Here is a 26423-nt window from a genome sequence, read left to right as displayed (position 1 = left end):
AGCTAGTCAGAGTCAGGGCCGAGAGGAATCAGAGCTGTGTCGTGATAGCAACGATGATGCTGATGCAGGCCTCACGTGCAGCACTGTGGTACGTGCTCTCCCTTTGTCCCCAGCATCACTATGAGGCAGGGACTGTTGTCGTTCTCTGTTTTCATGTGAGGAAGGTGAGGCACAGAGCGGCTGCGTAACTTGCCTGAGGTCACACAGCTGCTAGTGTCGAAACCAGGTACCCTTGGCTGGAGAGCTTGTGTGCTCAACCCCTGGTGGATAATTTGAATGAAAGGAGAAGGGACAGAGCCTCCAACCCTTGACAGAAAAACGTCCCCCAGTTAGAGCTGGCCGGCCACTTGCTGATCACAGAGACTTCAGGCAGAGAAGCAGAGGGGACAGGAATAGAAGCCCTAGCCATTGGGGGGTGGGGGGTCAGCCTGGATGTCTCGACGGCCCTCTCAGCCCCACAGCTCCAGACAGAGCTGGTGTCTGGTCGGCAAGCAGGATGCCTGTGGGGATGGGGTGCGGATCTGTCACCCCCGTCTCTCCTAGGCACAGGTCTCTGCCCTTCCCCCCGTGCCAGGACCCCCATTTCACAGCTGGGAGTGTTTGACCTTTGGGGGAACGCAGGGTCGGAATGGTCGTGAGGGTGAAAAACACTGGGAGCATCCTGTGCTGTCACTGCCCAGAAACCCCAACAAATAGCAGCCCTACCCGGGCCAGGCTGTGTGCAGAGGCAGACCCTCGGGAGACCAGCAGTCCCAGGCGTGAATGACTGTCACACTGAACGCCAACCTTGCCAGGGCCGCGTCGACACCAGCCGAGAGCCTAGCCATCTCTCAGCAAGCCCTGCGGTCCTTTGTTCTACAGCCTGTGTGTGTGTGGTGGGGGACAAGGTGCAGGTGGCCTTCACGAAGATTAGGTCTGGAGTGTAAGATCCCCTGTGGCCCAGCTGCCTGCACTCACCAAATGCCTGTGCATCTGCCGGCTCCCCCAGACCAGGGAAAACAGAGCCTGCCCAGAGGTAGGACTCCTGCCCCCAGGGCGGATACCCTCATCCCACACTCTGACCCTTGCCTGGGCACCCTGGTGGGTCTTTGCCTGGTGGCTGCCTCTGCCCCCTCCCCCTTCCATCCACCCCAGCACGTGACGGCTTTGCCCTACTCTGTGGCTGGTGTTTACCAAGTGAAGCCACTACTCACAGCCAGGCTGGCGCACCCTGCCAGTGTCAGGCCAGCCAGTGACACCCTGACCACCTGCTTCGCTAGGCCTATTCCCCGGGACACTGGACCAGGGTCCATGCCTCCAGCCACTGGAGCCAAGCACCTGCCATCTACTGCCACTCCCCAGGGTCCCTGTTGCCCTGTCTCTATCAGACACAAGAGCCATGCTGAGCCACCTTTCCTCAAAAGTGACCCTCAGCTCCCTGGCCCACCCACCCCCTTGGGAACTGGCTGCACTGCCCCGCTTAGCACTGCCGTGGCCCCGTTGTGACCCTTGGCACCAAGAGCTCCTGTAAGGTTCAGCTCCTCCATGACCTCACAACCTTAAACCTGGGTTGCTCTTGAGATCTGCTTTGGCAGCAGGACTACAGCAAAGGCATGCAAGGTAACTGTCTCTAAACAATGCCACTGAGCCAAAACTTAAAGAGGCTAAAATAAAATTAATGTTATGTGTGTTTTACCACAACTGAAAAGGGATAACATTTTTTAAAATGGCTTTAAGAGGACCTGCTCGTGCGGCTGTCTGTCTTGCTTCTCTTGGCATCTCTGTGGTCTCATCACATCAACGCTGACCTGTGGGTGCTGAGGCGCATGCAGCCAAGTCACTCCCATCCCCCCAAGCGACCACCAGCCAACACCAGTCACGAGTCCACTGACCATCAGCTGGCTTCAGATGCTGGTGAAACTCAGCCAAAACCGGCAGGAGAACCGCCCAGCTGAGCCTAGACTAACTGCCAACCCACAGAATCATGGGCTAAATAAATGGTTAAGCCATGAGATTTTGTGGTGGTTTGTTACACGGCTGTAGCTAATCGATAACCAGCTTATCACCCTATTTCTACTAGCTCACGTCAGAGAGGTCTCAGCACACTCTCCTTCCAAAATCAATGGAGAAGATATAACTACTGCTTATATTTCCTTGTTACTTTACAGCTGTGATGAGCTGATGTATTTCAAAGAGCTCTAAGCATCTGAGTTCCCATGACGTTGATCTAAAAGGACATGAAAACCAGTGGTGTTCATTTATCTTAACTCCACCAGGAGGCTGCCTGAGTCCTCACTTTGAGGATTGCAATTTTATGGAAGATAATGTAAGAAACACCCAACTGGGCTAGATTTTCAGAACTCACGGAGCTAAATGACCATAACTCCCTTATAGCAGTGTACCAGTGAGAACAACATGGGGAATCGGGGTGGGATTTCTAGTTCCTATAAAAGTAGCTGGGCCCCAGACTCCCTGCCAGCCCACACTGCCTCCTCCCGCACCGGCAGGAGACAGAATCCTGCCTGCACAGCCCCCGCTCGGTGAGATGGATGGAGCACTCCCTCATGGTCGTGTGCTGGCTGCCCAGCACTGAGCCAGGAGTTGTAAGAGGCAAGCTCAACCTGCTTTCTGCCCCATGGAGGGTGCCGTCCCATCCAGGGCACATGCACCATCCATCCGCCCAGGGAGTATGAAGAAGGGGGCACAGAGGAGTCACAGAGCAGGGCAGGGAGAGGTGGACCCCGTCCACAGCGCAGAGAAGGTCTTGTCTTATTGGGAAGGTGGCCTGTAAGAGGGCCGCGAAGCATGGCTGGAAATAAGCCAGGAGCAAAGGGTGGCCAACTCAGGGCCTCTCCATCCACCACCCTGGCCCCAGCTGTCTGGCTCCCCTTACCCATACACACCGCCCTCCACCACACACACACACATGCTGCTCTCACAGTGGGGACCAGGGACATCCAAGGAACCAGAGCCCCAGACCGCATCCAGGTGGGATCCTCCCACCACACTAATGCTCACACCACCAGCAACAGCTGCTGTTCCCAGAGCTGCTGAGACTGTGCCAGGTCCTGGGAGCCAGGCCAGCCCTGCCCTGCCTGCATCACATCCATTTTCATGAGACTATGAGGACCATGTCACTAATCCCATTTCCCAGGTGAGGAAAGTTTAAGACCAGCAGAGGCTGACAGGCAGGCTCCTGTCCTTACAGCTAAAGAACTGGGTGTGAAGCTTCACGTGGAGTCAACTCTCAGATGAAGAAGGAAGTAGAGGAAACATTGTGCCCCTGAGTCCAGCCCCTTTTACTGAGAGTTTGGAACTGAAACCTGTGGCCTCATTTTTGTTTTCTGATTTTTTTTAAGATTGGAGGATAATTGTTTTACAATATTGTGATGGTTTGTGCCATACATCAACCTGAATCAGCCACAGGTATACATGTGTCCCCCACATCCTGAACCCCTCTCCCATCTTCCTGCATCCCAGCCCTCTAGGTTGCCACAGGGCCATAATTTCAAAAGACGCATGTACCCCAGTGCTCATTGCAGCACTTTTTACAATAGCTAGGACATGGAGACAACCTGGGTGTCCACTGACAGATGAACGGACACAGAGATTGTGGTACGTACACGCGATGGAATATTACTCAGCCATAAAAAAGCACATTTGAGTGAGTCCTAGTGGAATGAATGAACCTAGAGCTGATTATACAGAGCGAAGTAAGTCAGAAAGAGGAAGACAATATTTTATATTAACATATATGTGGAATCTACAAAGATGGCACTGATGAGCCTCATTTTAAAAATTATTACATAATTTTATTAAAATTATAAATTTAAAACATATGTTATGTATCACACAACTTGCCCCATTTCAAATGTGTAACTCAGGGGTTTTTTAATAAACCTCCCGAGGCAGGTGACCTTCACAAGCGAGGTGTGTAACTGTCCCCTCACCCCGGGAGCATCCTTCTTGCCCACTGATTATCGACCACGTTGGTCCCCCTCAGCCACCGCTGCCCAGGCAACCTCTCACCCACTTTCCAGCTCCATAGATTTGCCTATTTCAGATGTTTCATACAAACCGCAGCGTCCGTTTTGCATCTGAAATCTCAGGCTCAGCTCTGAGCCGGGGACACTTCCATCCCCTTCATTCCTGGGAAGGGGGCATGTCTGCAGGAGGGCACTTGCCCCCACCTGCTGGGCCAACCCCATAGGAATGAAAGAGAGCCAGGGCTGCCACCTGCTTCCCACGTGGCTCACGTGATCCTCTCAGGCTTCAGGAGCTCGGCCTGAGTCCCACGGCCATCATGGCCTGAGCCAGCCTCCCCTGGCAGGCAGGGCTCCATGCCTGGACCACACAGCACTCGACCCCTGGAGCCTGGGATGGAGGAGGCCAGGCGCCTCCCCTGAGAAGGACCCACGACAGAGTGTGGCTCCAGGAACCACCCACAGACCACAGGGCCACCCTACGTCTCCCACCACGTGGGCACTACAGTCAGAGCCAGGTTCAAATGTACAACTGCTGCTCACAAGGAGGCGTGTCGTGAGAGCTTTGATCTGCTTGAACTTTATCCACAGATAAGCTCTCACTGGGCCAATCACTTCTCCCCAAGACACAGCGATGTGTTTTCTGCCACAGAGGACATGGGCAGATAGGGCATGGCCCACGAGGACGGCCGAGCAGCCCAGCTGGAAGCAGGTCTGAGTTAAATGCACCCCTTGGGTCTGCTTCAGATCCATCACAGGACACTTCCCTCCAGAGTGTCGTCCCCCCTTTCCCCCGTCCCCTCTTGTGGCTGTCGCTCCTGCCTGGTCCTGTGATGGTCATGGGGCCTCCTGTAGCTTCCATTTCAGCATGTTAGTGTCCTCTGCTGCTGGGTTCATCTTCACAAGGTGAAGGCTGGTTCCCTGCACTCACAAAAGCCCTCAGTGGCCCCTGGCCTGTGGAATTAGAGGTGAGCATGGCCAGCCTGGCCCAGATTGGGGACAAGAGGAAATAGGGACACAAGCATACAGAGGGATGACCGTGCCAGGACACAGAGAGGGGATGGCCATTCATGCAGCCAGGAGAGAGGCTTCAAGGGGAACAACCCTGCAACCCCTGGATCTCACACTTCCAGCCTCCAGACTATGAGACAATAAGTGTTGACTGTCTTGGTCTCCAGGCTGTGGTCCTTGGCCAGGCAGTCCGCCTCCCCACCCTCCCTGTCCCCAGCCTGGCAGGCAGCCCACTGCCCCTCACTGTGGTCAGTGGGCAATGCCCTCGGCCTGTCCCCCCATTTCTCTGCTGAGCATCCACAGTGGACTGAACCCTGCACAGGGGCTGAGCAGGTAAGGCCAGAACCCCAGTACAGGGTAGGGAGAGGGACAGGCCCAGGCCTGCCCTCCCGGATCCTCGTTCTGTGACCTGAATGCTATGTGCTTAGTCGCTCAGTTGTGTCTGAATCTGCGATACTTTGGACTGTAGCCCACTAGGCTCCTCTGTCCATGGGATTTCCCAGGCAAGAATACTGGAGTGGGTTGCAATTTCCTGCTCCAGGGGATCTTCCTGACGCAGGGATCGAACCCACGTCCTGCACTGCAGGTGCACTGTTCACCCACTGACCCGTGGGTCAGCCCCAAATGCCCCCAGCAGCTGAGCACAGCCCTTTCCTGTTCATGGACCCAGCGCCAATGGTCCAGGCTGAAGACTGGGGGTCTTGTTATCATTCGCTGGGGTATTGGGCTGATTACTTCTACTTTATACACACTTTTATGTACTTGTTGCAGAGTACTGCAAATTAATAGATTAATAGAGTAAATAAAACTGCTGAAGGAATGTCTAAAATATTCGAGGACTATTTGAAGCAATTTAGAAGCAATCTTCTCACAGAAATTTAAATGTTAATTATAAATAATTATGATCTATTTACTAAGATAATCAACACTGTTATACTGGTCTGAGCTTCTCTTGGCATCTGGAAAAAGAACATGGCACTCTCCAGCCACCTGGCCAAGGGGTGAGCCGGCCTCAAACTCAGACTTCTTCCCGCCCCTCCCAGCTACCTCTGCCCTCTGTCCTCTCCTCTCTCCTGGCTCCAGGGAGAACTAACTTTCACCACCTCTGAAATGTGCTCCCGAGAGCTTGAATAACCTGCTTCTGCCCTGTCTGGACCAGTTTCTTGGGTTTGCATCCTGACTTGGTAACTTACAGCTCTGTGACCTTAGGCAGTTTCTTAAACTCTCTGCACCTTAGTGTTCTCATTTCAGATGGGGATAATAAAAGTACCAGCCTTGTAGGAACATTGTGAAGATTAGAAACATCAGGCAATAGGGCCTTGCACAGTGCCTGGCAAGGGGTAAGCGCTGCACAAAATTAGCTGTGTGGACTAGGCTCGGGGTGGGGCTGATGGCCTTATCTGCCCTTCCCACCTCCATTCATTGTGGAAAGTTCATGGGTCACTTTTTAAATATTTATTTCTTTATTTTTGGCCGCACTGGGCCTTTGTTGCCACGTGGGCTTTTCTCTAGTTGTGACAAGGGAGGGGCGATTCTTCGGTTGTGGTGCTTGGGCTTCTCATTGCAGCGGCTTCTCTTGCTGTGGAGCAGAGACTCTAGGCACATGGGCTTCAGTAGTGTCAGCACATGGTTGAAGCCTGCAGGCTCTAGGGCACGGGTTCAGAAGCTGGGGTACACCGGCTTGGTTGCTCTGCAGCATGTGGGACTGTCCCAGATCAAGGGTCAAACCCATGTCCCCTGCATTGGCAGACAGATTCTTAACCCCTGAGCCACCAGGGAAGCCCCCAGAAATTATTTGTATGATTTGAATAATTTGTGCATTGATCATTCTGAAAAGGTGGACCCCGGGCCCCAGCCCCGACAGCTAGACCGGGGCACTGAGCAAGTCTCTGACGTGGTCCCGGCCCCACTGAAGCAGAGACTCTGGGGTGGGACCTTGCCATCTGTGTTCCAACAAGCCTTCCAGGGAATCCGGTGCAAGCCTAAGTTCTGAGAGCTGCTGCTATTAAGGCTGTATATTCAAAAGTAAATATAAATAAATTCAGTAACCTAGGTCACACAAGAAAACAGAAATGTCTGTCCTTTCTCTTCCTACACTAAACATGATGATTTCTATATTATCACAGATACCCACACTCAGCCTCACTTTGAGCCTGAGCCTGCATCCCAGGGTACGTGTCCTGCGGTGGCCCTGTCTGAGTTCCCTGGACAGGGCCCAGAGACAGCAGAAGGTTACTCTCACAGTCGGCATGCTGGAGTCCCAGGTCAAGGTGTCAGCAGGGTTGGCCTCCTCTGGAGTTTCTGGGGAAGGACCTGTCCCAAGCTCTCTTAGCTTCTGGAGGTTGCTGGCAATTCTTGGGGCTCCTTGGCTTGTCTGTGTGTGCACTTCTATCTCTGTCCAAATTCCCCTCTTTTATAAAGACACCAGCCATGTTGGATCAGAGTCACCTACCCCGGCCTGACCTCACGTTAACTCCTTACGTCTGCAATGACCCTATTTCCAAAGGTCACCTTGTGAGGTACTGGGAGTCAGAACTTTAGCATGTGAGTTGTTGAAGGACACAGTTCAGCCAATAACTCCCAGTAGAACCCACCCTTCAGACTGGTGTTGAGACGGAGATCACGCACAGGTGTCTATTATTTTACGAGTGAGTTTCCAGGATTCTGATTTGCAGGAGGGATCAGAGGCTGCTCGTTTAGACTTTCTGCCCCTGGAGCTGAATATGAGGAGCTGCCTGTTGAGAAAGGGCTTTGCTCCTGGGTCTGGGGCCCGAGCTGGGCTTGACGCCCCCTTGGCCCTGCGCAGGTACACCACCTGAGAGCGACCTGAGCTCCGTGCGCACCTGGTTCTCCTGTGAGGAGGGAATAGCTCGCTGCCCTGCGGGCTGTTCCCTGAGTCGGAGCTGATCTGCCCCGGCTTCTTGCCTCAAAGCTTCACGTGGGTGTTGCCTGTGGAGGTGTTTGTCTCGTTTTGTTACAGAATCCAATGTGGAAATGGTGTTTGCTTTATAGAACTTACAACACAAATGACTAACAAATGGCTTTTAACTAAATAAAAAGACAGATCTCTGCTAGAAACCTGCTCTCACAAACATCCTTGTGTTTAAAGTAATTAATGCTGCTTGTGAAACCAGAGAAGAACTCGATACAGAGAGGTTGTGGTGCAAATTTTCTCTACAGCTGCACCACACTCAGGCTGGATAAAGCGAAGAGGCCCCCTCTCACCTCCGTGTGTGTGTGTCTGTGTGTGTCTATGCGTGTGTGCATGAGGGGGGGCGTGCATGTGTGTGTGTGTGCATGCATATGTGTATGTGTGTGCACCAGGGCATCTGTGGACATGAGCTGCTGGAAGGACAGTGTCTGGAGGGAGTGAGGGCTCATGTCCTAGGGTGACCGGCCCGATGCCCCTTCAAGGTCAGAGCAGCTCAGATATCCTGGGGCTATGTTGGAGTCATGGTCCTCTGGTCTCACCTAAGCCTCAAGGGGAGTTGAGTTGTGTGTTGCACATGTGGTCTATGTCAGGAAGGAAGAGGCTAGGGTTCCAGGCTCATGGGGGAGACAGTAAGTAAACCCCTTCCCCTGTCCAGGGCTAGGGTGTCCCCTCAACTAGAATGCGGCTCCTGGCAGAGGCCCGCTTGTCTCAGCCCCAGGTGGACGCTGCCTCCCCTCGCACACTGGCAGTCCACCTGGGCCCTCAGAACCCCCATCTCTGCAGTCCCCAGCCAATTTGGGGTGACATGGGCCCAAAGCACGCTCCCCTCAAGGCCGAGGAGTTTCCTGACAACACACCTGTGACCCAGGTTGATGCTGGGGGTCAGGACCCCCCCCCCGCTCCCTGTAGACAAAGGGCTTGTCCCCTCCGCTAGACTCAGCCATACAGCACCAGCCTGCAAGGTAGCAGAAGTAGGGGCCCTGAGTCTGCAGGGTCCAGGCCCGCTGAGGATGGAGAAGGTCGCCAACCAGGGGCCCAGTGGAGCCTAGCTGGCAAGGCAGGAAGGAGGCCTCTGCAGGTGGGTTCTTTTGGACATGAGTCCAAGTCTACACCGCCAGTTGCCTGTTTCCTTGGCTGTCTCCAGTTCAGCCTCTTCTGACTCTGGTGTCCTTGAGGTAACAGGACAGGCTTGAAGGATAAGCCCATCAGTGCTTCAACATTCCCGGAATGTTCAGGGCCCAGGGACAGCTCAGGAAATGCCAGAAAAGCCTTTCCCTTGAGGCTGATCACCTGAGGTCTGAATCCCCTGGGGCGGCTGCAGCAAATACCAGTAGCTGGGGCTTAGGATCATTCTGCCCAGTTCCGGGACCAAAGTTTGGAGCCACTGTGTCACAGGGCTGAAATCCACCAGGGGCCCTCCAAGTGCAGGGGCTCTGGGCATCCCATGGCTCATGGCTGCATCGCTCCCAGGCTCACCTGCATCGTCACGTGGCCTCCCTCTGGGTCCACATCTTCTCACAACCCTTTAAGGAGGTTCATCTTGGATCAGGGCCCACCCTGCCCCCGCCCCTCATCTTAGCTAACATGCCTGCCATGGCCCAGTTTCCAAATAAGGCCACAGGACCCACCTGTGGGGTCAGGACCCACCTTCTCAGGCTCACAGTTCAACCTTTAGCACCTGACAAGTGGTACATGCCTCACCACGTGAGCCTCAGCACAGGCCTAGGCTTCCAGGGCCTCCAGGGCACGTCTGTGCTCATAGGTGACAACAAGCACACACAGAACCCAGAGCCCCAGGGGGACAGCCTGCGAGGCCATTAGTCAGCAATCCCTCTGGCCCAGATGTCTGGCCAAGCAGCTGAAGCAATCCTTGGCCGGGGGCAGGGCTGGCTGTGGCCCAGCGATTCAGACCCTTCTCCACGTGTCCCAGCACAGGGATGCAGAGTAAAGACACACAGGCCCCCGGCCCCCAGGACGGGGTGTGCTGAGCGTCCCTGGAGAGAGTGGTTCTCACACCCAGTCCCAGTCTTCCTCTTATCCCCGCTGACCTCCCCCAGCACTGCCTCCCTGGGGTGAGAGGTTCCCCCCTGCCCTCTCCTGGTCCAGCCCCTTCACCTGCATCCTACACTCTCGGAGGGCTCCTCAGCCGTCAGGTCTCTGACTCCAGCCCCCAGGTCCCCACCATGGCGAGTGTCAGTCCCTGGGCACCGCCTGTCTGCTCACAGTCCCCAGAGTCTGGGCCTCCCGGGTCACCCTGAGACACAGGTGAGGTGCGCAGAGCTGGCCAGCAGGCGCTTACCTGGCAGCACCCAACTCGGGGCCCCAGGAGGGACCCCCGCAGCGGGATGTGGACCCGTGTTCACTCCTCGGGAGCCACGGAGGCCCTCAAGTTCAGCTTAAAGTTCGCCAAGCACATCGCCCTCCTCCCAATGCTTGTTTCCCTCGAACGTCTCTTTTAGGTTCAAGGAAAGCTCTTGCATTTAGGGACAGTGCTGGCCCTCAGAGTACGATCCCACAGGAATGCACACAGGGCAACAGACAAACAGAAACGCTGGCTGGGTGACATCGCCCTAGAGACGCATCCATGCACATGCGCGGGGACGGAGCAGCAGAAAGTCAGAAGAGAGCTCGACTCTGGGCTGAATCTGTCGGCGTCACTTCCGATATCATTTGGTATTTGACAGTTTAAGAGATCTCCAAGAACGGAGTTAAATAGGAAAAAAAAAATCCAAATGATAGGTGTTATACAGTGCCATTTATGGGTGAAAAAAGTCAGCCTGTAGAATACTGTATGTACTCTATGTATCCCATCTTTATGTCAACTCTGAGAGAAAGACCTGGAAACATACACCCAAGCTCTCAAATAATGGAGTGGAGAGACCAGGACTGGGGGCCGATCGAAGAACTAGAACTCTGTTTTATAACTGTTGGGGTTTCTTCATTTTTCTCACCTTATCGTTGTTGCTGTTCAGTTGCTAAGTTGTGTCTGACTCTTTGTGAGCCCATGGACTGCAGCACACCAGGTCCTTCACCATCTCCTGGAGTTTGCTCAAACTCATGTCCATTGAGTCGGTGATGCCATCCAACCATCTCATCCTCTGTCGTCCCCTCCTCCTCCTGCCCTCAATCTTTCCCAGCATCAGAGTCTTGTCCAATGAGTCGGCTCTTGTCATCAGATGGCCAAAATATCAGAGCCTTCACCTTCAGCATCAGTCCTTCCAATGAATATTCAGGGTTGATTTCCTTTAGGATGGACTGGTTTGATCTCCTTGCTGTCCAAGGGACTCTCAAGAGTCTCCTTCAGCACCACAATTCAAACCATCAATTCTTCAGCGCTCAGCCTTCATTGTAACCTTATTACAAAGGGCACAAAGAAGTAGCCAGATGAAGAAACACTGGACGAGGTCTGAGTGCCCTGAGCGTGGAGTTCTGTGCCCAAGGAGACAACCCAGTCTCTCCCTGATCTGCCATTGTTCACTTGTAAACTTTTATAAGGAGAACAAATGTCTGTACCACTTGGGTAATAAAAACAAATTACTTTTTTTGAAAAAGTCACATCATTTCCAGCAGTGAAAATGCTACAACAACTGTAAAAACAAAAAGAAAAAGTGCTAGAAAAAGCATGTAAGGGAAGTGTTTCTAGTAAAGAAAGCCTAGGAGACCTGAGCTGAAGTAATTGGGCATTTTCCTTGGCTGGGCCTTTCCTGGCAGCTAAGACAGGCAGAGAAACGCCAACAGCTGCGTGGATTCTGCTTCCTAACTTCATAAGGGAAAAAGGTACATCTAATGAGAAAAAAATCCTCTCCTGGAGTTGGATCAGCAGGAATTTATCTTGAGGGTCCTTGGAGGAAAGATGGACGTGACGCCGGCGGACCTCAGTCCTGCCTGTACAACACGCCGAGGACCCCCTCTCCACCAGTGCCTGTGACAAGCTGCTCCCTCGGCCCCACGTGCTCTAACCTGTGACAGCAGGAGGCTGGGGAGGGGGACTGGGGTCCCTCCCACAGCTCAGGGCCTGCCGCACGTGAGGACAGGACCGTAGATCCAGACACACCAAGCAGGGTGGACGTGAGCACACGCCCCTCACGGAAGCTCTTCGAGTAGCTATTACTTAGTGATTACTCTCATACTCCCATCTGACAGCCGAGGAAACAGAGGCCGAAGCATGGACACAAGTTGCCTAACCTCTTGAAGCTAGTGAGTGCCAACACGGGGATCCTTTGAGCCCAGGCCTCTGATGCCAGGGCTCTGTGCTCTTCCCAGAGTACATTTTCCACAAGGACACACACCCACATGCCTCTCTCCTGTGTTCTTGGGGCTCTTGTAAACACGCAGCCCCTGGGGGTCAACCTCCCCCCACGGCCACGCCACCTCCGTCAGACTGGAGATGCAGGAAGGCGGGTCTTCACGGCTGTGTCTAGACCTGGGCCAGTTCACGGGGGGCGGTCCACACCAGCGACCAGAATCCCGCAGGTGACAGAAGAAGACATTCTGCGCCCCAGGGAGAACCCCAGGGGCAGCTGCAGGCAGTCCTCCCGGAGCGAGTCCACACCCACGGGGAAGGCTCTCAGGTGCAAAGGCTGGTGAGGTCCCTGGGGCGGCTTTGTCTTAGGGAGAAAGAAGTGCAGGGACCCCATGAGCTTTCGTGAAAGCCAAGCTGTTCAGGGGTTGCGGGGGGCAGGGTGGCAGTCCTGGATGTGGCCGTCAGCAGGGGCGAGGGCTCTAGCGCCTGGTTTGAGTGGATGGCTCTTGCCAAGAGTTCTTACCTCTCTCGACTCGAGGAAGGTAGAATTTTGTAAAATAACGAGTCACCCCAAAATCAGCCCCTATATATGACCAATATAAAATATAATCTTGATACTGAGCCCTCAGACCTTTTAAGTGAAGTTTTGCGTGTGCTATTGTGTCCTGGAACCTCCAGGATTTGTGTGTAGGTGTGACAATACCCTGTGGATTTTCAATGGCAATGCCTGTGGCCAGCAAGGAATATTCCTATCTGAATACCCCATGATATGGACCAAGACCTGCGAATGGAGACTCGCTGGTTTGCTGTGGTTGTGTCCATGTGGCTGAACCTTTTACAGCCATTCTCTGGAAGGTGGAGCCAGGCAGCCCCTCTTGAGGGGAAGGCCTTTCCCGCCTGCAAGAGGACGCAGGAGAGCCTGGGCCCAGGGGCAGCAGAGCCCGTCCAGGGACTGAGCCGGACAGGGCAGGTTCATCGCTCCCGGGTCAGAGAGGCTGCGGCAGGGCCGAGTCTGGGCCACACGCTGTGCCCCTTGGTTCCCCCAGGGCATCACTGCTGCTAACCTGGTCCGATGCCTGAGTGGTCCTGGCGAGGCTGCTGGCTGGGAGCACACAGGGCATGTGGCACCTGGACTGAGGTCCGGATGTCGGCAGAGAGCCAGCCCAAGACTGGCCGGTGCTGACACCAGAGCCGAGGGGCTCAGCTTTGGGGCAGATGCCTAGAGACCACGTGGGATCTTGTCTGACCACACGTGTCATGACGATGTTGGGGACAGGACTGACCTCTGGGCTGACGAAGCCCCGGGATCTTGGGCGTGTCCAGTGGAGGGTTGGCGACAACACGAAGAAGGTCCACCTTCCTCTGATGGGGACAGCCAGACACCCATCCATGTCTCTCAGCACTCGCTTTGTGGCTCCCAACATCATCAAGCCTTCTAGAATTTTCAGGTCAAAGGATAAGGGCATTTAAACCTTGATTCTGGGGCCTCCCTGGAGGTCCAGTGGCTAAGACTTCATGCTCTCAGTGCAGGGGACATGGGTTCCATGCCTGGTCCAGGAACTAAGATCCCACATGCAGAAACTGAAGATCCCGTGTGGCATAACTAAGACCTGGCTCAATCAAATACATAAATATTTTTAAAAATAAATAAACAAAAATAAACCTGATTCCATGGCCCCACAGAAGCCCCAAGGTAACCTCCTCCCGCTCTGAATTATCAAGGTCCAGTGACTGCCGCCCTGAGTCCAGTCGTTTTCCAGCCACCTCAGCCCAGATCCTGCACATCTCAGACCCCTGTCTAAGCTGGGCAGGCAGCGTCTCACAGACCCCATACCCAATCCTCATTAAAAGCCCCGACGGGCCAAAGCACTGAGACCAGCCACCTCTCCCCCGCTCTCCTCTCCTGGGCAGGGCTACAGGCTGGAGGTCTGTGCGCCCTCAGATTCACGGGCTAACCCAGAGGCCCAGTGTGGTGGAGTCACAGTGGGGCCTCTGGGGGTAACCAGGTCAGGAGGGTGGAGCTCTCAGGAATGGGGTCAGGGCCCTTATAAAAGAGACCCCGAGAGGCCCCTGCCCCTTCCTCCAGTGAAAACACAGAAGTCGGTCACCCACCAGGCAGAGCCCTGATCTTGGACTTCTGGCCTCTTGGACTGTGAGAAATAAGCGTCCACTGTTAGAGCTGCCCAGCTGTGTGCTCCGCTGCAGCAGCCAGGGCCAGCTGATGTGCTTACCCGTCTGTTTCACGCCCACAGTCCTGAAGGCCAGCATGGCTCTCCGGGCCCCTGAGGATTTCCTGGATACCAATGCCCGGGTCCTACCTCAAACCAGCTGCATCTGAATGCACTGGAACTTCCGGTACTAGGAGCCAAGGAGCCCCAGCCTGCGGCCTCTGCCATGTCACATCCAGGGACCCCAGCTTTGCCCACCTGACATCCGGGGATGTAAGGTGGGAGACGGCTTATCCACCCAGTGGGCCTGACCTGAGCTCAAGGGCCTTTGAATCGGATGCAGAGACCAGAGGAGAGGAGTAGAGATGGACAAGTGCGAGGGGTTTGAGGAGGGCCAGATGCTCTGTGTCTGTCTTTGAAGAGAGAGGACCACTCGGCGGAGAACTCGACAGCCAGCCCGAGAGGAGCTGAATTCCTCGTCAGCCGTGTGAGCTGGGAAGAAGGCCAGGCTCCGGGTGAGAAGACAGCCAGTGGCCCCCTTCCTCCTGCCCAAAACTTCAGGCGCTGCGTGTCACTCATGCCCAGGAAGGCTCGAGCACAGGGGGCTGTGTGCTCAGGGCCTGGGGACAGGGAAGAAGGGCTGGTGCCGGGCGGGAAAGCACTTTCTGAACCTTAAATTGATGGAGTGGAGGCACGGCTGTGAGAAATCGAAAGTTCTACTTTCAGGATGTTCCTGTTGGTCCAGTGTTTAAGACTCTGCGCTTGCACGGCAAGGGATGCAGGTTCGATCTGGTCTGGGAATTAAGATCCCACATGAGTCAAGGTGCAGCTCCCTCCTTGCCAAAATTATGGCAGGACAACAGAAATAAAATGATATTTTTAAAAAAGGAGTTCTATTTTCTCTGCCACTGTTTAGGCAAGAGTCAGTCCTTGTACCTCGGTTGTAATCCAAATGGGACTCAGATTGGTTCCACCCCAGGAAGCCAGTTCCAGGGGGTCCCAGAGTCAATTCCATCCAAAGGACACCACGGTCCTGCTGGCAGGGCCAGGGTACAAGTCCGCACTTTAACCTCTTCTTCCTCAGACAGCCTGCATCTGAGGTTTGGCGTCATCTCCGTGGCTAGTGTGACCGAGGGCAGGAGTCGGGGCTCCCAGGCCTCCCCCACGTGGGAGCCCTGAAAGTCTGCACCTTCCCTGCACCTGCTGTTTGGGTTTGTTTCTTCTTTATTATTGTGGTAAAACAACTTAGCACTTTTTTACCATGCTATCTGCTCAGACGTGTGTCCAGGCCAGCGGCATTAAGTCCATTTACGTTGTCCTGTGACCATCACCACTGTCCAGCTCTTCCCCAACAGACACTCTGCCCCCATGAAACAGTGATTCTCCATCCCACCCCCAGCCCGTGGCACCCACCATCCTGCTTCCATCTCTAGAACTCTGACTCCTCCAGGGACCTCAGGTAAGTGGACCACACAGTACTTCTCCTTTTGTGTCCGGCCTATGTCACTGAGCATTGTGTCCTCAAGGTTCACCCTTGTCGTAGCAGATGTCAGAACCTCCTTCCTTTTTACAGTGGAGACTGTTCCCTTGTGAAGGTGGACCACATCTCTCTGTCCATCTGTCCCCTGATGGACACTGGCTGTGTCCCCTGCTTGGCTGTTGAGAGTAGGGCTGCTGTGCACATGGGTAGGCAAATATCTGTCTGAGGCTCCACTCACTTCTCCTGGGTTCTACCCAGAAGTGGAATTGCTGGATCATATGGTATTTCTATGTTTAATTTTTTGAGGAACTGCCATACTGTTTCCCACAGGAGCTGTGATTCATTTCTGCTAACATGTTTCGAAAGATCTTTAAAAAGGAAATGAGACAGCAGGAAGTGAATTGTTTGGCCTGAAACACATAAGGGAAACCAGTCCCTCAGATCCTACAGGGCCAAGCCACAGTCCCTGGGCTCCGGCTGTGGCTGGTGTCCACACCTACCCCTCCTCTGCCCTGGAGGCCCCACGTCTGGGCAAGCAGGGGCTCTCTCCCTGCACGCAGGAGGTAGAAATCATGCAAGCCCCTGTCCACACACAAGCAAGACCTCCCCCAGCCCCACCCTCACCTGCAGTAAACCCCAGCCAGCGCCTTCCTGGCTCTGAGCTGTGTTCCTACCAGCTAAGGAGTCTGCTCTGTTCTGCTTGGAAAACCTGGTCCTGCGAGGAACGAAACCCGAGCATGTGAGGAACAAAACTTCCCCCACCTCAGATGCAGCTGTGGCATCTTTAGTCTCCACCTCAGAACTTAATTCGGGGTGCGGGTCCGTCCAGCCTCTGAGGATGACTGCCCAGGGCTTTTGCAGCAGGTCTGCTGGGCCCCTGCAGCCGGGGCTTGGGGCTAGAGCACCTGGGTCCTCGTGTCCACAGGATGCTACGAGACTGGGCTGTGCAGAACATGCAGGCTGGTCTGAGCCACAGGCCTCGAATCCTCCACTTGCTTGTTTTACACCCGAAGTGGCTTCCTGCATCATGTGTCCTAACTCCAGCCCATAAGAAGTGACAAGGAGGGGGACAGATCAGACCAGTCGTTATGTCCCCACCTCAGCCCTGAGCCCACAGTACCTGCCAGCCCTTGGCAGCAGCAGATGGAGGTCAGCTGGAGGTCTACCGAGGCCCCGCCGGGGGCAGATAACAAGCTCCTCAGATGCACTGTGACATTCCATCTCTCCCTCAACTCTGGTCCTGACTGAGGGCCAGAGTCCAGGCCAGGCCCGTCCCAAGGTGCCCGGCTCAGGACAAACCACAAGGCACTGGGCAGTGCTCTCTGTCCTGGGAGATCCCACAGAAGAACTTCGCTCCTGTGGTGGCTGGGGGTCTATAGGCTCTCCTGAGGTTCAAGTGACATTGGGATGATCCTGGTGGATAGAAGAGATTTGGTGGATTCTTTAACCCGGATCTTCCATTTTTATTCCATCTCCTATAATAGGGCAGCTATTTGGAAGATCAGATGTCAGAAACACGGGGGTGCTTCTAAGCTGTTCCCTCAAATTCCTGTGTGGCTCAGAAAAGTTTAACTAGTTTGTTAATTCCATGTGATGCTCCTTCAAGGGTAGCTGGGAACGTGCTATTTAAATCCAAGCTTTAATTTTTATCCTTATCTGAAAAGGCAGCTGTGAACAGTACCTGCTCCAGCAGGCTGCCATTAAATTTAATTGTCTCTTAGTTTCTGGGTTTTCCTGTAGTGAGGTTTGGTGCTGGTGCCTGGGATGTAAGTAAACAGGTAAGCCTACCAGGATGTCAGGGGAAAGCAGAAGAGTTCAATTATCAACACTTCCTTGGGGCCAGAACCTCAGATGTAGCTTCTCTTTGCCCTGTCCAGGCCTGGTCCCAGGGTAGTCCTACTGCAGACTCCACTCCACGCTCCCCTTTGGTGGCCTGGAGCCCTGACTTCAGCACCATGGCCAGCTCTGGACTCTCCCCTTTAGGGAGACAGTCTGCTCCTCTCAGCTCAGATCTTTTGTTCTCTTCCCATATCTTCCGGACTCTCACAATTAGACAGGAGGTCAAATACCCCACAGTGTGATGGGCTTTGGGACTAGGTTTGTTTAGGCGGGGCAGTGACTCGATCAGTCCCAGGTCCTCCACCATCTCTCTGGTGCCTGGTCCTCAAGGAGCTTGTGTACCAAACCCTGGACATCACTCTGACCTGCCCTCTCTCTCCAAATCACTAACCCCACTTTTACTGTCTGAAACATTTATTCACTCTGCAGATTTGCTTAGCAAGCTCTGTTCTCAGCATGGACGAGTTCAGGGACCAGGGATGAACAAGACAATCCCAGTAGATGCTGGAGTCTGGGGGCAAGGCTGGCACCAATGGGGAAGTCTCGAACCTCAGACCATCCACAGCTGTGACAAATGGGCATGAGGGACAGAGAGGCAGCAGACACTCCCTGGAGGGAGGTCCTCACTCAGGTACCACAGTAGCAAGGGGACTCAAGGTCAAATAGCTGAAATGCAGCAGGCAGGCTGCCAGTAGCAGACCACAGAGCTCTAGCATCAGGCCCAGGGCCCAGGGTTGGCAGACAGGCTTCTGGAGGGAATGTCTGGAGCAGGCCAGGCAGCCAAAGCTGGACTGTCTGAGCAAATTCAACTGCGATTCTTCCTGGAGGTAATTATCAGTATCTCCAAAAAATATTTGTACACAAAGATGTTCATCAGGGAATTTAAATTGTAAACAGAACATCAAAAAGGAATAGTTTCATCAATTTAATAAAATATATAGTCATTAGAATTATTAATATTGATGTGCTTACCATAAAATCTCAAATGATAAAAGAAGGCTAAAATTTATAAATATAATTGCTTATGTTGTTGTTATTCAGTTGTTATGTTGTGCCCAACTCCTTGTGACCCCCATGGACTGCAGCATGCCAGGCTTCCCTGTCCTTCACTATCTCTTGGAGTTTGTTTTCAAACTCATGTCCATTGAGCCAGTGATGCCACCCAACCATCTAATCCTCTGTTGTCCCCTTCTCCTGCCTTCAGTCTTCCCAGCATCAGGGTCTTTTCCAATGAGTCAGCTCTACACATCAGGTAGCCAAAGTGTTGGAGTTTTAGTTTCAGCATCAGTCTTTCTAAGGAATATTCAGGGTTGATTTCCTTTAGGATTGACTGGTTTGATCTCCTTGCTGTCCAAGGGACTCTCAAGAGTCTTCTCTAGCACCACAATAATTTCTTACAACAATACAAAAAGAGTTCTACATATTTGGGGAAAAGATTGAAGGAGTATCAGCCCAAATACTCAGAATTATTGTCTTTATGTGGTCAGACTGATCTACTTCTTTTTTTTTAGTTTTCTGAATGTCTCCAACTTTATTCAATTAAAATTTTATTTTTTAATCTAGAAATATGTTTCTGTGGCAGTTACCCTGTTTCTGAGAGGCAGCTCCTAACACATGATGAAATTAGCTTCCATCCATAATTGCAGTGACATGCATGGGTGGTTCTGGGTCCACAATGAAAGGATGATAATTATGTACCATTAAATAGGAAACGCAGTTATTAATATAGCCTCAGTGATTAATCCTCCATCCACCTCACAGTTGTGCTGGTAAAAATCAAACGGAAGGTAGACAGGAAGGTACCCAGAAGGAAATTAAAGCCCAGCTCAAATGCCAGGAGCTCATGCCCTGGAGCAAAGCCTGATGCCCACTTGCTAAGTCCTAAACAGGACAAGGAGGCTGCAGTTTACATGTAACTAGACCAGATTTGCCTCTAATCCTGGAGAGCAGTTCTGCCACGGTGAGAAGTGACAGGCCTAGAGCAGGTCTGTTCTAACCTCCCCTGGAGGCTGTGAATGTCCCCTGTAAGGACCTGAGGTGGGTCCTTCCACATCCTTCCATGAGGACAGAGGTCTGCAGTGGAGGAAGCCCTGGTTTCAGGGAGCTCCGTGGCACTGAGGGCCTGCAGTTACCGTGTTCAGCGTCCTCTCACTCATCAGCTGTGCTCCCGTGGAGTACGACTCCCACAGCAGTGGGGACTGTGCTTCCAGCTCACTCCATGCCCCAGTGCCCGGCATGACAAACACTGGGCATCGTGCTCGGACATCTGTGGTCACCGCTGCCTTTGTTTGAAGGCGATTCGGGATTTGTTTTAATGAGGGATGTTAAGACACACACACAGAAATGATGCCAGAAAGGAAGAGGTTTATACACACAGCTCCCTGGAATCAGGAGACATGTCAGAGCAGGCAGGGCCCCATGGACAGGCATCAGGGTCATCAGGAGATAGAAGGAGTAAGAGGAGAATGTGGGCAAGAGCTAGTTACAGGGTGTTTTCCACAGGAAGGAGCTGGCAAGGCGGGGTCAGCAGGCTTGGGACTAGCTGGCCTGAGTCATTCCAGCAGGCTCTGGGCCCAGTGGCTGTTCCCAGGTATTGGGTACCTGCCCTGGGTGACAAGGGACAGTGGCCCAGAGTGATGGTCCCGTAGAGGAGGGGGTGGGATGTGAGCTCTCTGATTGGTTTATCTACATATGAAAGAAGCACTGGAAGGTAAGTGGTTCACTGTCTCTAGGAATTAGTTGACCTGGGCAGGGCCATCCCTCCAGAGTCAGCAAGGCCCCAACGTGACAAAGCATCAGACACAGAAAATAAACAGATGGGGTGATGCAGTCTCCATAGATGTGTATCTTATTGGCAGGGAGTCTGAGCTGTGGTTTGCTGTACATTTACTGGTTACATGCCTGTCTTGTGACTCCTGGGCCTTGGCGTTGGCTTCAATCCTTAAGACGTTTTCCAAATACTGCTTCTTTTCTGTGTGTGTCTTTGGCGCTACCTGCCAAGCATCTCCATTTTCCCTCTGGGAGGGAACATGCGATAGGATTGCACTTCTGGCTTCCTGTAAACAGGGAGGGGAAAGGGACTGTCGTAGGGTTCTTACAGTACAGGGGAAGTAGAATAGAAACATTGGAAGGTGGAATGCGTGAGTTAAAGATATACGGAGTGTACACACGGCAGCTTGGAGGATACGAGGGTGGGCGTCCAGAAAGAGTGAAACAGAGGAAGGAGAGGGGACCCCAGAGTACGGCCTGGCTCTCTGCACCTCTGCGGCTTCCCCCAGCACCAACCATAGCTCCATCCCACAAGCCATGGCAGAGCCAGAGGTCTCCTAACAAGCAGCTTTGGTTCATAACCACTTCTGAAAAAAACAAATTCTTTGGTGCTAGTGAATAAACTAGAGTCCAGATTCAAGCCTTACATATGACTGTAGGGAGGAAAAAACACCCCATGAAAAATTCATCTTGGATTAATTGATCTGAACATAAAATGAATGGCAGGTCCTTTGGGACACATTCCACATAAAAAGAAAGTGCTGAAAACACCACTGCTGTGCTCCAGCTTTTAGCCCATTCTGAATAAGATGGAAATCTACTGGCTTCCTTAATGAAATGATGGTCTCTCACTCCCAGGTTGGTGATGGGTTTCCCTCATTGTCATTAATTAAAAAAAAAAAAAACACCAAAACTAGCAGCTGCCTTTGTTTTGCTTGTTGTGGGCTAAGTCTTGGTATATCCTTCTCCCAAAGGACAGGGTGCACTTGGGGTGCAAGAGATGGACCTCCTGGGCATATGTTCCTTCCCAAGCAGCCTTGAGCACCAGGGTTTGATTTCATTAAAGGAGTCAGAAAAGGGTACCTTACAGACAGACCCTCACACAGTCACCAAACTGGCAGCATGATGGCCCAGCTACACTCTCATGGGCTCCCAGCATGACCATCATCCACCAGCGAGAAGACAGCATGGCCAGGAGGTGCCAGAAAGACCAACAACCTCAAGACACACAGCCGTGTGTCTAAGGACCATCGCCTTGCCCAGGTCCCTTCCCCCAACTCCACTGGGCCAGCCACTATTGATAGAGCTGAGAGCTGGCACCCAGCAGCAGTTCTGGGCTATCGACAGGGAGAGCTGCCATGCATCAAAATCAGAGACAGGGAATACTTTAGCAGAAATAGCTGCTTTCAGAATGGCTGAGTAAGGACTTCCAAAAAACTGGTCCTCCATAAAATCAGTGAGAACACTGGCCAAAAAAATTATGAAAATGAACTTTTTCAGAACTGTGGAAATTAACCAAAGGCTTGCAACAATTTGAGAAACATTTATTCAAGAAAACAGCTGAAGCTCAGAGAGAACAGTGAGCTTCGTGGCGCTTTAGCTTGCCCCAGTCCCATTCCCCCACTCATCTCTGCAGTAGTTCAAAGACCAACACCTTCAAAATTTAAGTAGCCATGAAAGGCAGAAGCCTAGCACCCCTTGGAGGGGACAGATTGTGTTTGGGGCTCACCAAAAGTCCATCTCCTGATGTGTCATTGGTTGCCCTGTGTGGTAGACCCTGGAAAACCCACTGATTGCTTGAAACAATTAGTGGCAATTGTTTAATATGGCAGCTGTCTGAGACACTGTTTGCAGTTGAGGCAAACAAGAAGTCAACCAAAACATAAAAGGAAAAGTCTGAGAATGAGATGTCCGCAGGGCACTTTGAAAGGCTCTGGTAGAGTCTGGGGAATGTAGAAATTAAACGTCACTAATAGAAGGATTGGTGCTTCCTTGGTGGCTCAGAGGGTAAAGCATCTGCCTGCAATGCAGGAGACCTGGGTTTGATCCCTGGTCAGGAAGATCCCCTGGAGAAGGAAATGGCAACCCACTCCAGTACTCTTGCCTGGAAAATTCCATGGATAGAGAAGCCTGGTAGACTACAGTCCATGGGATCACAAAGAGTCAGACATGGCTAAACACTTTTCATCTCAGATTTTTCAATAGAAGGATATTTAGGAGATTCATAAATAGGTGGAAATTAAAAAGCTCACTTCTAAATCACCAGCTGGTAAAAGAAGACACCACGAAATGAACTAGAAAATGTTTTGAGATGAATGAAAATGAAAATACTAAAACTTATGAGATGGAGTGAAGTAGTGCTTAGAGGAAGTTTATAGCTTTAAATACATACCTTAGAAAGAAAATCTTAAATCAATAACCTAACCTTCCACCCTAAAAAGAGTAAACCAAAGCAAAAAGAAGGAAAAAAATAAGATTAGAGCAGAGATAGATGAAATAGTATGGAATGGAAAAGAATGTAGAGAAAATTAACAAAGCCCAAAGTTGATTCTTTGGAAAGACGAACATTTTGATAAATTTTTAGCTAGAAAGAGAGAGAAGATTCAAATTACTAGAATAAGGAATGAAAGAGGAGATATTGCTACTGACCTTGTAGACCTGATAAAAGAGATTTATGAAATGCATGAACAATTGTATGCCACAAACTGGATAACTTAGAGGAAGTGGACAATTACTAAAAAGGCACAAAGTACCAGCACTGACTCAGGAAGAAATAGAAAATGTCAATGCAAGTAAAGATAATGAATTAGTAATTTTTAAAAAACTACCCACAGAGAGAAGCCAAGCCAAGACGGGTACACTGGGACTTCCCTGGTGATCCAGTGGCTAAGACTTGGCACTCTCAAGGCACGGGGCCCGAGTTCAATCCCTGGTCAGGGAGCTAGATCCCACATGCCACAACTAAGACCCAACTCAGACAGATCAGTAAACAAAAATATTAAAGAAAAGAACACTATTAGGGTGTAATGTATTTTTTTCAGGCCACCCCCTGAAGCTTGTAGAATCTTTAGTTCCTTGACCAGGAATTGGAAGCCCAGGAATTTAACACGGAGTCCTAACCACTGGGCCATCAGGGAATTAAATTAGTGTGTACTTTAATTATATTTTTCTTGTATAGCTTTTTGTTTGGCCTTTATATTTACTTAAAAAAAATTCTCTTATTGAAAAAGTGCTGTAACAACATTAAAAAGAAAAATGATGCTATCTTAACGTAACACTATTCTCATTTTTGTATATGACCTCCCAGATTCTACTTATATCAACACACATTTTAGAATTACCTGAGTGACACTATATTTAAAGTGATGGAAGGAAAGAACCTACAACCAAGATACTCTACCCAGCAAGGTTCTCATTCAGATTCCACGGAGAAATCAAAAGCTTTACCAACAAGCAAAAGCTGAGAGAATACAGCACCAACGAGACCAGCTTTGCACCAAACACTAAAGGAACTTCTCTAAGTGGAAAATAAAAGGCTACGACTAGAAACAAGAACATTATGAGTGGAAAAGCTCACCGGTAAAGGCAAATACTCAGTAAAGCTAGGAAATCGTCCACACAAGTGTGGTGTCGAAACCAGCAATCGTGAGACGGAGAGAATGCAAAGGCAGGATGCTGGAAACGCATTTGAAATTAAAGGACCAGAAACTTAAAGAATCTTGTCTATATACAGGGTGCAGTATTGAAACTTCATGGCAACCACACACTGAAAATCTACAATAGAAACACACACGGAAAAGAAAAACAAATCAAAACAAAGCACTAAAGCTAGTCATCAGATCACAAGAAAATAGCATTACCTGTGTGAGAATTACTGATTTCTTGAGGTTGCAGGCCAACAAAGATTTTTTTCCTTTTCCAACACAGTCTCTGTGATGCTGATCTTGAATAGTGTTTGCCAGTCTCCACTGTGCTGAAGAACTTTCATGTACTAAATGACTATTTTTTAATAACTTTAGGTTATTTTAGATTTTGCCATTATTAAAACCCTGCAAAGAATTTTCTTGTGCCAAAGGATTTTACCTCAGTTAAACTCCCATGGAATTAACTTCCAGTCAAGGAAGAGAACTTCTAAAAATGGTTTTGGTAATGCACTCTGTGTCTGTCATCTCATTTTTTTCTTTAATATTTTTGTATAACAAGTTCAAACCTCAACAGAAAAGTTGAAAGAATTACGCACTGTGCACCCACCAGCTTGATTCCACAATGGACATTTCTCATAGTCGACCAGCTCCCTGTCTATCTCATTTTTATGCATTTCAAAGTAAGCTGCAAGTATCAGTGAATGTCTTCCCACAAAAGATTTCAGCATGCATTAAGCTCAATATTTATCTATGGTTATTCAGAAGTAAAACTTACAATAAGATGCATGGATTTGCTTCTTTCTGGGAAATCCACACATCTGTGTCAACCAAGTCCTTATGAAGGTGCAGAATGTGAATGCTATTCCAGAAGTTTCCTTCATGCTCCCCCTCCACCCCTCCACCCCGCAGAAGGCACTTTTGTTCTGATTCTTCTCTACTGCAGTTCGGTTTGCCTTCTCAGAACTTCATATACATGGGATAATACAGTAGGCATACTTTTGGTTAAGGTGTAGCAGGTTTTGGATTCATTAATGTTGCAGTGGGCATTAATAATTCTTTCGTTTTTATGGCTGAGTTGAATTCCATAGTGTGGATATAACACAGTTTATCCATTTTCCTGTCTGTGGACCCCTGGGCTTTTCCCACTCTGAGGCTATTATGAACAGAGCTGTGCTGTGGACTGAGTGTTACTGTACCCCTCGGAGTTCATATGGTGAGGTCTAATTTCCAATGTGCTGGTGTGGGGAGATGGGACCCTTGGCAGGTGATGAGCTCCTTCCTCATGAGTGGATTCAACAAGAGGTCAGCCCTCCCAAAACCGGACCTGACCTCAGCCTCCCCGCCTGCAGAGCTGAGAAAAGAAAAAGGTCTATGGTCATGACCCCACACAATCCCTTCCCCGTCTTTGGTTCTTTCTTAAAGCGTCCTGAACTGGCAAGGACAAGCTGCTATGAAGATCTTTCAAGGGTCTTTCTGTGAACATCTTTTCCTGTTTTTCTTGGTAAAAAAACCTAAGAGAGTGCTTCCCTGGTGGTACAGTGGATGGGAATCTGCCTGCCAATGCAGGGGCCCTAGTTCAATCCCGCTTTGGGAGTATTCCACATGCCACAGAGCAGTTAACCCATGCACCACCACTACTGAGCCTGGAGCTGCAAATACTGTGACCAGTGACCTAGAGCCAGCACTCCACCACCAGAGACGCCAGCGCAACAAGAAGCCTGCCCACGGCATCGACGAGGAGCCCCCCCACCACAACCAGAGACAGCCTGCACACAGCAAGGAAGACCCAGCACGGCCAAAAATAAAATTCAAAAAATCTTAAAAAGAAATAAAAACCTAGAAGAGCAATTGCTGGATTGTAAGTTCAGTTCAGTCGCTCAGTCGTGTCCAACTCTTTGAGACCTCATGGACTGCAGCACACCAGGCTTCCCTGTCCATCACCAACCCCTGGAGCTTCGTCAAACTCATGTCCATTGAGTTGGTGATGCCATCCAACCATCTCATCCTCTGTCCTCCCCTTCTCCTCCTGCCTTCAGTCTTTCCCAGCATCAGGGTCTTTTCCAATGGGTCAGTTCTTCAGATCAGGTGACCAAAGTACTAGAGCTTCAGCTTCAACATCAGTCCTTCCAATGAATATTCAGGATTGATTTCCTTTAGGATTGACTGGTTGGATGCCCTTGCAGTCCAAGGGACTCTCAAGAGTCTTCTCCAACACCACAGTTCAAAAGCATTAATTCTTTGGCACTCAGCTTTCTTTATGGTCCAACTCTCATATCTGTACATAACTACTGGAAAAATGATAGTTTCAACTAGATGGACCTTGGTTGGCAAAGTAATGTCTCTGTTGGGTTATAGGGCAATTGTATCTTTAGTTT

The sequence above is a fragment of the Bos javanicus genome, chromosome 1, assembly GCF_032452875.1.
Source record: "Bos javanicus breed banteng chromosome 1, ARS-OSU_banteng_1.0, whole genome shotgun sequence".
Classification (NCBI taxonomy): domain Eukaryota; kingdom Metazoa; phylum Chordata; class Mammalia; order Artiodactyla; family Bovidae; genus Bos; species Bos javanicus.
This window is presented reverse-complemented; position numbering follows the sequence as displayed.